Source organism: Tamandua tetradactyla, chromosome 1 (assembly GCF_023851605.1).
Source record: "Tamandua tetradactyla isolate mTamTet1 chromosome 1, mTamTet1.pri, whole genome shotgun sequence".
Taxonomy (NCBI): Eukaryota; Metazoa; Chordata; class Mammalia; order Pilosa; family Myrmecophagidae; genus Tamandua; species Tamandua tetradactyla.
This window is the reverse complement of record NC_135327.1, coordinates 55,160,037-55,172,706: the sequence shown is the minus strand read 5'-3', so window position 1 is coordinate 55,172,706 and position 12,670 is coordinate 55,160,037. Positions and strand designations below refer to the sequence as shown.

At 40.9% G+C, this 12,670-nt stretch overlaps 1 long non-coding RNA gene across 2 annotated transcripts in view; it reads right to left on the bottom strand.

Annotated features, from left to right (window-relative positions):
* Positions 1–2,448: 2,448 nt before the first annotated feature.
* LOC143684371 (uncharacterized) overlaps positions 2,449–12,670 on the bottom strand; it is a 52,210-nt gene continuing 41,988 nt past the window's right edge. For both annotated transcript variants that reach the window (XR_013176019.1, XR_013176018.1), the window contains exon 3: positions 2,449–2,582. This is a non-coding gene — a long non-coding RNA (uncharacterized LOC143684371). The remainder of the gene's footprint in view (positions 2,583–12,670) is intronic.

Sequence of the window (12,670 nt, the reverse complement as noted above, 5' to 3'; positions counted from 1 at the left end):
GCCCAGGGAAGGTCCTTGCTGGCTGCAGCCCCACACCAAGCCAAGTCCTCGCGCACCCAGTACACTGCTCTGGAATCTGCTTTATTTCTCCTCTCGACAATCATAAGTTAGACCCCGAGAGGATAGGCCAACCCACACCACTGCATGGTCCCATGCAGGTGACCAGCATGGGAGGCAATAGGGCGCCGGAGTCTCTGTGCCTCAGTCACTGAGGACCATGGGAAGTAGTTGGGTCCCTGCACATGCTGGAGGGAAAAACAGGGCCATAAATTCAGGTGGACTTGGGTGCTGGGTCCAGCAGTCCAGCAGTGACCGAGAGGACCGGTCACAAGTCCTGGAGCTGGGACCAGGGCAGGACTCACAAAGAGGGGACGAGCTATAGTTGAAGGAACAGAATACAGTTGTTTTCACCCGAAGAGGAGACTCAGATTGTTCCCACAGTGTTATTGATAAGAAAAAAAATTGGAAATGACCCAAATGCCCATCTACAGCTGAACAGCAAACTAAACTGTGGGATATTTGTAACATGGAATGCGACACACAAATGAGAATCCACCACATGCAGCTATTCACAATGATATGGGCGAATTTCACAAACAACCCAACACAAGAGGACGTGCTGTTTGGTTCCATATATGTAAGATACAAACACTTAAGCATATCTCTGCCGTCAGAAGTTAGGACAGGAGGTGTCTTCAGGGGGACTGGGAGGGGACGTGAGGAAGGCTTCTAGGGGGAGTAAACAGATGGGTTCAGTTTCTGATAATTCATTATAGATGCACTTTTCTGTGTGTATTTCTCCATCTTTCTTACACAGGAAGGCACAGGGCAATCTCTGCTGGCCTTCTCTCCAGGCCTCTGGATTCCAACAACTTTCCCCAGGGTGATTTCTTTCTGCATCTCCAAAGGCCTGGGCTTAGCTGCAAGTGCTGAGATGAGGCTGAGCTGCTTGGGCTGTGCTACATTGCACTCTCTCATTTAAGCACCAACCAATTAAATCAAACATCATTCATTGCAGCAGGCACGCCTCCTAGCTGGCTGACCGCAGATGTAATGAGCAACAGATGAGGTTCACATACCATTGGCTCATGTCCACAGCATCAGAACTAGGCACCTTCACCTGACCAAGTTGACAACTGAATCTACCACAGTTGGCCAGGTAATTCTCTGCTGGTTTCTCCCAGGCCTATTCACATACTTTCTTCTGGGGCCCTAGAAGGGCTGGTTGGTTAGAGGTGGCCTCCCTCCCGTGCCTGGCAGTTGGTGCTACCCTCAGTAGAGGTACTCGGTTCTCCTCTGCTTGGAGTCATCCTGTACTGGCTTCTTTCCATGGGAGCCTCAGGCTAGGCATCCAGAAGAGCAAAGGCAGATGTCGCAAAGCCTAGGATGCCCAGGCTGTGAATCTCACAGAGCATCTTGCTGCCGCGTTCTATTGGCCAAAGTAAATCTTAGGATCCACCCATCTGCAAGGGGTGGAAACAGTTTCCACCTGTTCATGGGAGAGGTAGTACAGTGTTTGTCCTCACTCTTCATCCACCACTATAATCTACAATTAAAATCAGCAATAAAAGTATTTTTTTTTTAAATGGAATGGGGGAAGAAGCTTTGACATGAAGGCCAGGCTTAGGAGGGGGTCCACCTGAAGGCAGCTCGCAGGACTTACTTAACTTTGTTTTATGAGAATTGTCCACATTCTTTTACTACCCAAAACGCTCATATGTATAGAATAATTATCTCCTCTGACTCAAGTCATTACCCCTGATTTGAATCCTTCATCCCACTTTTTTCTCTTTCTGAACTTTATCAATTACATGTCTGAGTTTAAAACAATCTTTTTTTAAGAAATGTAAATTATTCTAGAATAGTGTGGAACTGCTTATAGAAATTCAGTCCCAGTGATGTATTAGCTACCTATTGCTGTGTAACAAATTACCCCTAACATTCAATACCATGATTTCTGTGGATCAGGAATTTAGAGGTAGCTAATCTGAGTGTTTCTGGCTTGGGGTCTCTCATGTGGCTGCAGCCAAGAGTCAACTGGAGTTGCAGGGAGCTGAAAGCTCCGTTGGGGCTGGAGGATCCGTTCCCAAGAGGGTGCATTCGCATGGTGCTAGTTGTTGGTGGGAAGTGCTGGTTCCTCCTATAAGGACCTCTCCATGGGCTGCTTGAGCATGACATGGTGGCCATCTCCCCCTAAGAGTAAGTGACCCAAGAGAGAGCAAGGTGGAATCACCAGTGTCATGTGTGACCTAGCCTTGGAAGTGACCCTGTCACTTCTGTAATATCCTGTTGGTCACACAGGTCAGTCCTGCTCATTGAGGGAGGGGCTCCACAAAAGTGTGGCTGCCAGGAGGTGGGGATCATTGGGAGCTAACTTAAGCCAAAGAGAAGGAGATATTGAGGGGAGAAAAAAAAGAGACACAGAAGGTGTGTGATTTTGGAGCATTTTGATGAAAAGACAAGCCCTAATTTGGGTCCTGGAGCTGGGGATGGGATGGGGGATCTTGAGAGCTTGACGTCCATCGGCATCTTGCAGAATGTAAGAGGTAAACAGACCCATTTCTCTTCTTTCATGGTTATCCCTGCATAGGATAATGATGTGTAATTAGATACTTTCAGGGTTTTTTTATTTATTAATTTAAGAAAATTAACAACAAACAAACAAAAATATTAACATATATTCCATTCTACATATATAATCAGTAATTCTTAATATCATCACATAGTTGCATAATCATCATTTCTTAGAACATTTGCATCGATTTAGAAAAGAAATAAAAAGACAACAGAAAAAGAAATAAAACAATAACAGAAAAAAAAAGACTATACATACCATACCTCTTACCCCTCGCTTTCACTTATCACTAGCATTTCAAACTAAATTTATTTTAGCATTTGTTCCCCCTATTATTTATTTTTATTCCATGTGTTCTACTCGTCTGTTGATATGGTAGATAAAAGGAGCATCAGACACAAGGTTTTCACAATCACACAGTCACATTGTGAAAGTTATATCATTGTTCATTCATCAAGAAACATGGCTACTGGAACACAGCTCTACCTTTTCAGGCAGTTCCCTCCAGCCTCTCCCTTACATCTTGAATAACAAGGTGATATCTGCTTAATGTGTAAGAATAACCTCCAGGATAACCTCTTGACTCTGTTTGGAATCTCTCAGCCACTGACACTTAGTCTCACTTCACTCTTCCCCATTTTGGTCGAGAAGGTTCTCTCAATCCCTTGATGCTAAGTCTCAGCTCATTCCAGGATCTCTGTCCCACGTTGCCAGGAAGGTCCACACCCCTGGGAGTCATGTCCCACGCAGAGAGGGGGAGGGTGGTGAGACTGCTCGTCATGTTGGCTGGAGAGAGAGGCCACATCTGAGCAACAAAAGAGGCTCTCTTGGAGGTGACTCTTAGGCCTAGATTTTAAGCAGACTTGACCTATCCTTTGTGGGGTTAAGTTTCATATGAACAAACTCCAAGACTGGGGGCTCAGCCTATAGCTTTGGTTGTCCACACTGCTTATGAGAATATTAATTCAACCTGGGGAAGTTGAATTTCTCCCCGTTCTCACCATTCCCTGAAGGGGACTTTGCAAATACTTTTCCACTCTCTGATCGAATCACTCTGGGATTCATCGGGGCATCACTCTGAACAAACCAACAAAATCTCATGTCCTTCCTGAGACTCCAAATACTTATGGCGTTCAATCAAACTATCTACATAAGTTATATTAGGAAATGCACTAGTGAAGATATAAATTTTGTAGCAAATAAACATCTTTTGCTTTAGTCTCACACATAAGGTGACATTTTAAAATATTAATTGCCATCTATTTTCAGCACCCTGCAATAATGACATTCCTTTGTTCTTCCTCATGCAAAAACATTTTAAAAATTTGTACATTGTGCATTTCACTATTATTATTATACACTCAAGGCATTCCTAGATTATACCATCTCAATGTTTAACATCTACCTTTCTTTCTGATTTCATTTATGTCCCCAGCCCTCCTCCCTCTATCATTCTCACATGCAGCTTCATTCAGTGTTTTAACATAATTGTATTACAGTTAGGTAGTATTGTGCTGTCCATTTCTGAGTTTTTATATCCAGTCCTGTTGCACAGTCTGTATCCCTTCAGCTCCAATTACCCAATATCTTACCCTATTTCTATCTCCTGATGGTCTCTGTTATCAACGAAATATTCCAAGTTACTTTCAGTTTTATGGAAGAGAATCAATAGCTTCTTCTTATGAAAGGGCTCCATGTTTTTAAATTTTTATCATATGATCCCATAGCCCTGGCCACAGGGGATTGAACTCAGAGTTGGGGCTTAAGTCAAAGTAGCTATTTGAGGGTGATGGCTTCAAGGGGCTTGACATGACCACCTCACCTAACAGGGGTCTCCATCCTAGAGGGGACTAGAAAACAAGCCAGATTCTCTTCCTCAGGGAACATGAGACATAAATAGAGGGGAAAACAGTAGAAGACATAGGAGCTGAGAGACACCCACAGAGAAGGCAGTAAGCAGATATTAGCAGGAATGGAGTCTGGAAAGAGGCAGAAGTCTGAGTCAGAAAGAAGTCAGAGACAGAACTAGTCCTATCCAGGACAGGAGAAGCAGAGACAGGGAGCTGCTGAGAGAACAGAGTAAAGTACACCTACTCTCCATGGAGTCGACATAGTTGGTTTCGGGGTCTGCTATCTATCCTACACTGCAGAAAATCTGTATGGCTGAAGGTGTATTTTGTAGGACATATCAGTTGTTGAGGCCTGGCCTTGCAAAAGATTGAGGCCTTTCCCCAGTATTGGTTTAGTCAAGGAAGGCAACCTGGAGGAAAGGGCATCTAAGTGGAAACTTGAAGAATAACTAAGTTCAAGTATGCTTTTGGATTTGGAATAGAATCAGCATTCTGGATCAGGTGCATGCCAACCAACAACTGTAATCAAGAATTTGGCAACAAGAATGGGCCAATGAATAAAGCAGGAATCCCCAGAGAACACTGCCTTCACAATCCTCATTCCTAGCTGGGTGTGCTACACTCTGCCTACAGGTCCAAAAAAATTTGATTGATAAGATTTAACATGAACCAATGCATCTGTCTCATGAATGCCTCTTCCTTATTCAGAGCTAGGCAAGCAAATAACCTCTAAGTGACAATCTTCCCGGAGGTGGGCAGAATAATGTCCCCCAAAGATGTTCACACCCTAGGCCCCAGTACCTGTGAATGTTACCTTATATGACAAGAGAGACCTTGCAGATGGAATGGATGGTATGGATCTTGAGATAGGTGATTATCCTGAATTATCTGGGAGAGCTCAATGTAATCCTGAGTCCTTAAATGGGGAGACCCTTTCCCAGATACATCAGAGAGATGAAATAGAGATTCACAATGTGAGAGGTACTTGACCCATCATTGCTGGCTTTAAAGATGGAGGAAAGGACCCATGAATCAAAAAATGTGGTGGCCTCTAAAAGCTGGGGATGACAGCCAGAAAGGAAGTGAGGACCTCAGTCCTGCAATCACAAGGAACTGAATTCTGCCAACACCACGAATGAACTCAGAAGAAGATCCTCACCTAGAGCTTCCAGAAGGGAATGCAGCCCTACTGACACCTTAATTTTAGCTCAATGAGACCCATGTCAGACTTATGACCTAGGGAACTATTGGGTAATAAATTTGTGTGGTTTGAAACTGCTAATTTTTAAAAAATATTTTTATTGAAATCTCTACATACATACAGTCCATTCAAACTATACAATTAGTGGCTCACAATATCATCAAATAGTTGTGTGTTCATCACCATGATCATTTTTAGAACATTTGTATCACTCCAGAAAAATAAATAAAAAGAAAAAAGAAAAACCCCAAACATGCCATACCCCATATCCCTTCCTCTCATTGACCATTAGTATTGCAATGTACTCAATTTTTTTTACCCCTCATCCGCCCATTATTTATTTATTTTTTGTTCTTATTTTTTTTACTCATCTCTCCATATCCTGGATAAAGGGAGTATCCACCACACGGTTTTCTCGATCATATGTTCACACTGTAAAAGCTATATATAGTTATACAATCGATTTCAAAAATCAAGGCTACTGGAATAGTTCGACAATTTCAGGTATTTCTAGCCATTTGAATACCCTAAAAACTTAAAAAGGATATCCATATAATACATAAAAATACCTTCCAGAATAACCTCTCGACTCTGAAATCTCTCAGCCACTAAGACTTTATTTTGTCTCATTTTGTTTTTCCTGCTTTTGGTCAAGAAGGCTTTCTCGATCACATGATGCTGGATCCCGACTCATCCCCAGGAGTCATGTCCCATGTTGCCAGGGAGATTTACAGCCCTGGGAGTCATGTCCTGTGTATTTGGAAGGGCAGTGAGTTTATCTGCCAAGTTGGCTTAGAGAGAGAGGCCACATCTGAACAACAAAAGAGGTTCTCTAGGGGGGATTCTTAGGCATAATTATAATTACAAAAGGTAGGCTTAGCCTGTCCTTTGCAGGAATAAATTTCATAGGGGCAAACCCCAAGATGGAGAGCTTGGCCTATTAAATTGGTTGTCCCCAATGCTTGCGAGAATATCAGAAATTCTCCAGGTGGGGACTTTGCAAATACTTCTTTATTCTCTGCCCAAATTACTCTGGGATGTATCAGAGCATCAACCAACAAGATCTCTCTCCTTATTCAAGATCCCATATAGTTATAGTGTTTGAATAACTTGACCATACAAGTTAAATTAGATAGTATGCTACCAAAAATGTCAATCTTGTACCTAATAAACATCTCTTCCTTTGGTCTCACATAGGAAGTTAGTTATATGTTAAAGATATGGTCTCTATATAAAGATATAGAGACCATATCATCCTTTACCCTGTATTCTGATTTACTTAGTCCTATCGAGATCAGCTTCATTCATATCTCTAGTTGAAGTCTGATCACTGTTTCATCCTTTTTTAACAGTTCCTGTATGGGGTAATGCTGACTTTCGTAGCTTCAGAGCTCTAACTCTGAGTCTCAGGTGTCACACAAATACCTGAAATTCCAGGGAATGACCAGGTTATACACAAACAACTCAGCATCTCAGAATTTAGAAATAACATGAAACTGCTAAATTTTTGACAACTTGTTGTAAGAATTCTAGGTAAGCTAAGTGAAAGGAAGTGTCAGTTAGTTCACCTCTGGGAGACAAAAAGTTCATGATAACAGGAGCTTAAACAAGTAAGAAACTAATTTCTCCTTTTATGTAAATAAATACTGAGCATAGTAGAAGTCTGGAGGTGGTATAGTAGCTCCATTATTATCAGGAATCCAGAATCCATTCACCTTTCTGGTCCACCATATTTATGTACCGCTCAATGTCCAAAATGGCTGCTTAAGCTCCAGCCATCAGAACCGCTATCTAGTCAGCAGGAGGAAAGGGAAAAGAAGAGTATGTCCCTTTTCTTTAAGGACATTTCCTAGAACTTGCTCACAAATCCTCCGTTTCATCTCATTTGCTAGGATTCAGTAACATGACCACACCTAACTGTAGGGGATACTGAGGAAATTAGTTTTATTTCAGTTGTCCAGCTAAAATAGAATATTAACTTAACAATGGTAGTTTCTGCTTCACTGTTAAGATGATTCATGGTAGTGGTTAGGTATGAAAAAAGAGTTAATCGTGGCCACAAACTAACAGGAGTCAGGGGGCACTAACAATAGGAGACGGTTTGCTTATGCCTGTGAAAGGTCTTTTCAATTTCTTGGCTGAACTTAAAGGGGGAATATTACTCCTGAATAATTAATTGACTTTACGAAGATGGAGAGATATTTTCAGCTTCAAACGAGAAATCAGGGTCACCCAAATGATATCTTCATTCAACAAGGACACGGTCGTTGCGGAAGTTTATTTATGTCAACATAATTGGTAGCTGCTTTGCAGAACAATAATGTCCAGGTTTCATGCTGGGATGAAAGGAATAGATTTTCCAGTTAGTGCTAATTGAAAATTGAAGCAAAGAGAACTTTGCCATCAAAACAGGAAGGCAGTGCAAGGGAACCAAACAGAGAAGGGCAATGCGCAAATTCATGACGCATTCCATATTTTTAAAAGTAATGGGACATTCATTACTTCTTCCATCATAGAAAACAACTTTGTAGGTTTAACAGAAGGTTTGGAAAGAACCTAACAAGACTGATTATGCTGAACGTGGCCTTAATTGAATTTGAAGTTAAATGGACTTTGATTATATATGATACATATTTTTTTCATTCTTAACTTGAAAATAGTTTTCAGAGGATACTAAATATTTTTAAACTCTGTTTTTAATTAAGCTTTGGGACAACTAATTTTAATATTCCAGAGGTTGGACTTCTATTCAGTAATAAAGCTGAACTTGGAACCCTGAAAAAAAAAAAAAAACAGGAAGAGAAAACAGACTGCACTCTGACAATAACTGTGGAGCTTTGTTCTTTCACAACACGTGGGGTGGCATGTGTTTATCTACTTTCATCAGAGCCAAATGTCTTGGAAGAATGCCCTCTATATGCAGTCTCCACTTCCTCACCTCCCAGTCTCTGATCTGGCTTCTACACTTAGCACTTCACTGAATCTACTTTTAGCAGAGTCAACAACCTCTGTGTTGCCCAATCCAATGGACATATTTCTGTTTCTGTATTTATTGATCTCTAAGCAATATTAACCCAGTTGACCACTCCACCATATCTGGAAATCATTTCCTCTAGGTTTTTTTGGATTCTGTTTTCTCCTTGTTTGCTATCTCCCTAGCCATCTATGTAAGTTCTTCCTCTACTAGAAAACCTCCAAATGCTAGAGATGCTAGTCATTTTGCATCTTCTCTCCTACCCTTTTTTCTTGCCACAATCTCATCCAAACCCGTGACTTCTTTTTAACTTTTTTTTATTGTACAATATAACATATATACAAAGCAAAGAAAGAAAAAAGCAATGATTTTCAGAACACTCTTCAATAAGTAGTTGCAAGACAGATCCCAGAGTCTGTCACGGGCTACCATACCATCCTTTCAGATAACCCTGTGATTTCTTATACCATATAGACACCATCACTGTCAACATGTATATCTCCAATCCTGATCCATTTCTTAACTCTTCCTGAAACTTGAGACTCCCATATCCAGTTGCCCTCTTCACATTCCTAATAGGGTATTTCAAAGACATTACAGACTTGCTATGTCCCCTGGAGCCCTTGATTCCTTACCTCCAAAACCTGTTCTCCAACCCTAAGCCTTGCTCTGTACTATAAATGATACCATCTCTCATTTAGTGTCCCAGGTGAGAAACTTAGGTATACCTTGAGTCATCCTTTTCCTTACTCTCTACCTCCAATTCATTACCTTCATTACCATACAGTTTTATTGTCCTGTCCAACCCATTCTCTACACAGAAAATAGATTGGTCTTAAAGTAAAATCGGACCATGACACACTCTATTTAAAATCCTTAAATTGGTTCCCATGGCACTTGGAGTTAAATATAAACATCTTGCAGTGCCCTCCAAGCTACAGGACCTGACTTCTACCCATCTCTAAAAGCTCATTTCATGCTACACTCTCTCTGGTTCCCTATGCCAGCCGCACCCAGGCTCAGGGCCTTTGCATGTGCTACTTCTTCCTGAAACCTTTTTTTTTTCCCCTAGAGGCTTTCTCCCTTCTTGTCTCATGCCTGGCTCTTTCTTCTTCTTTGGGTCTTAGCTTAATGATTGTACACTCAGAGAGGCCCTCCCTGACCATCCTAACTAAAGTAAACCTCTTTCTTCCCTTTATTTTCTTCTTAGTTCTTTTCTTTTCCCATCATTACAGTTATCCCAAAAGTTAAAAGACCAGCTCATATCAATTTTTTTTTTTTTTTTGCAAATGGAGAAACTAGGAGACTTTTAAGAAACTTGTTAGATTTGAAAGAAATCAAAGACAATATAAGTGCTGAACTCCTTCTCTTCTAGTTAGGGACCTGCAGGGGCATGGCCAGTCACAACCAATGGCACCCATATCTAAAAATTGCTAAAGCAAATCAACATCTGAATCCACAAAGAAGGACACTTCTGAGGCCCTGTGTGCAAAGTATTTAGTTAAAAGCTCCTGTTTTGCTGTGCAAACTTGGCCCTCAATGCCGCAGCTGCGTTCAATTTCACATCCAAGGACTGGAAGAATTTTCTCACAGTGAATCTCATTTCCTGTGTTTCTCATTTGAGTTTATTCCCTCACCCCCCTTTTTTTTCTTTCTATAAGACCAAGTCTCATGAGTTGGGCGTTGTCTTGATAGAGTAAGAAAAGAAGGTTTGAATTCAAATTCTTTCATATGATTGTGTGAATGAAACTGTAGATTAGGTTCTGTTAAATTCCTACATTCGTAGAAAATATCAACATTAAGAAAACACACTCTTTAAAGTACAAGTGCTGGGCCACGGTGGCTCAGCAGGTAAGAATGCTTGCCTGTGATGCCAGAGGACCTGGGTTTGATTCCCAGTGCCTGCCCATGAACAAAAAAAAAAAAAAAAAAAAAAGTGCTAGTGTGAGTGCTTGGCTGCTTTCTGGCTATGGACCTTCCTGCTTCTCTCTCTGCTGATCCCAGGCCTACCTCTTCTTCTCTTTTCCCTCATTCTCGGCTGGAGCTGCGCCCAGCTGCAGATTTTTGTAAAAACCCTGATGGGAAAGACTATTACTCTAGAGGTTGAACCCTCGGATACAATAGAAAATGTGAAAGCCAAGATCCAGGATAAGGAAGGAATTCTTCCTGATCAGCAAAGACTGAGTTTTGCTGGTAAGCAACTGGGAGATGGACAGACTTGAGTACAACATTCAAAAAGAGTCCCCTCACTCTTCGAGACTTTGTGGTGGTGCTAAGAAAAGGAAGAAGTCTTAACAGTACTCTCAAGAAGAATAAGCGTAAGAGAAAGAAGGTTATGCTGGCTGTCCTGAAATACTATAAGGTGGATGAGAATGGCAAAATCAGTCGCCTTCATCGAGAGTGCCCTTCAGATGAGCGTGGCTGGAGTGTCTATGGCCAGCCGCTTCGATGGATATTTCTGTGAAATAGACTCCACTGACTTCTAGGCACTTGTCTGACTTGTTGCGTCAACAAACCAGAAGTCGAGTGATTGGATTAATAAAAGACACGAGCTAACGTTTAATTGTTGAATTTTATTCCAGTAATGTAAACAGTAGTTTTTAAGCATCAAATTGATATTCACCCCCTCCTTTGATAACGTTTCCATTCTGTGAATGTTAATTCTTGGGATTGACTGTCCCATCTAGAAAGGTTATTGATATACTATTGTTAAATAATAGGCACTAAATTACCTGTATTAAAACAGGGAAGTTAAGACGTAGTTAAGGGGTTGAAGGGTAGTTCAGTGGTAGAATTCTTGCCTGCCATGTAGGAGACCTGCATTCAATTCCCAGCCCATGCACTACCCCCCACTCCAAAAAAGTTTTTTTCCAACAAATGGTGCTGCAATAACAGGATACATGGAGAAAAAATGAAATGTGACCTAGAGCATACAGAAAAAAAAAGTTAAAACCTCAGCTTTCTATTTATTAAAAAAAAAAACGAGTGTTCTGCTTTTATTTCTGTGGCAAGACTTTGTGTAATGAACAATGAGCTGATAACAGATCATGTGCACCTGAAGTTATTATTTATTTGGCTAAAATTTACTCAGGAATTTGAATTCTGTTCTAATACCTTTAACAGCTTCTCTTCTGTTTTGTTAATACATTACTAAATGTGGAATCTAAATCACCAGCAAGTTTTCAGTGGAATTAACCCACTGAAGCCTCTACTTTCCAACACTCATAAAAGCTATAAATCACCTTGTTTTGAGTCACAGATCCTGAAATTCTAGTTCTCAAAGGGGCCTATATTCTGCTGAATAAATTTAACGTTATCCCATAAAGAACCAAAAATGTTTCAAGTGCTTCGAAATAAACAAAATGTGGAGTGCATAATTAAAATTCCCTGGGAAGAAATCTATTTTTCAGAGAAAAGGACTGTGTTGGCAAATCTTCTGACAATTAAAATTATTTCTGCCTGTAGGAAGTGAGACACTGGGTACCCATAAGGGTTAAAGAGCCCAGGCTCATCTGTCCCTCTGGAAATTTTGAGGGGGACCTGTGCCCTGTTTGTATTTCTTTCTAAGGAAGAAATCTTATTTCAGATCTGACATATCTTGTAAAATTATATTTTCTCCTGCCATTTTAATTCAGTCCTTATTCCGGACCCAATTCAATGTTTAAGAACATTATGGAGAGAAGCATTTTTGTTCTGTTTTGGAATATCCGGGTCCGATGACTGAGCTAAGAGAGTATACTAAACAATCCAAGCATGCTGCATCTGTTAAGATCATTTTCTTGGCTGCTTCTAAGGGGAGTTGTTTGCACTGGGCTCTGCATTGAGTTGCCTAGCTTAACTTCGTCGTAGAGAATTGCATCATTTTCCTCTCTGATTCACAGTATCTGTGGAACTTCTGGAAGACGTTATGAGACGCCACGAGATCTAAGACACAGCACTCTTTTTATTGCCCAGCAAATGCAAACTGGGTGTGTTTCTGTTCTCAATGAGTCAGCCAAATTGGCCAACCCTGAGTACTGTTCCTTCTGCTTTAATTGGGTCCTAAGAGCAAACATCTCCACTTTCAAAAA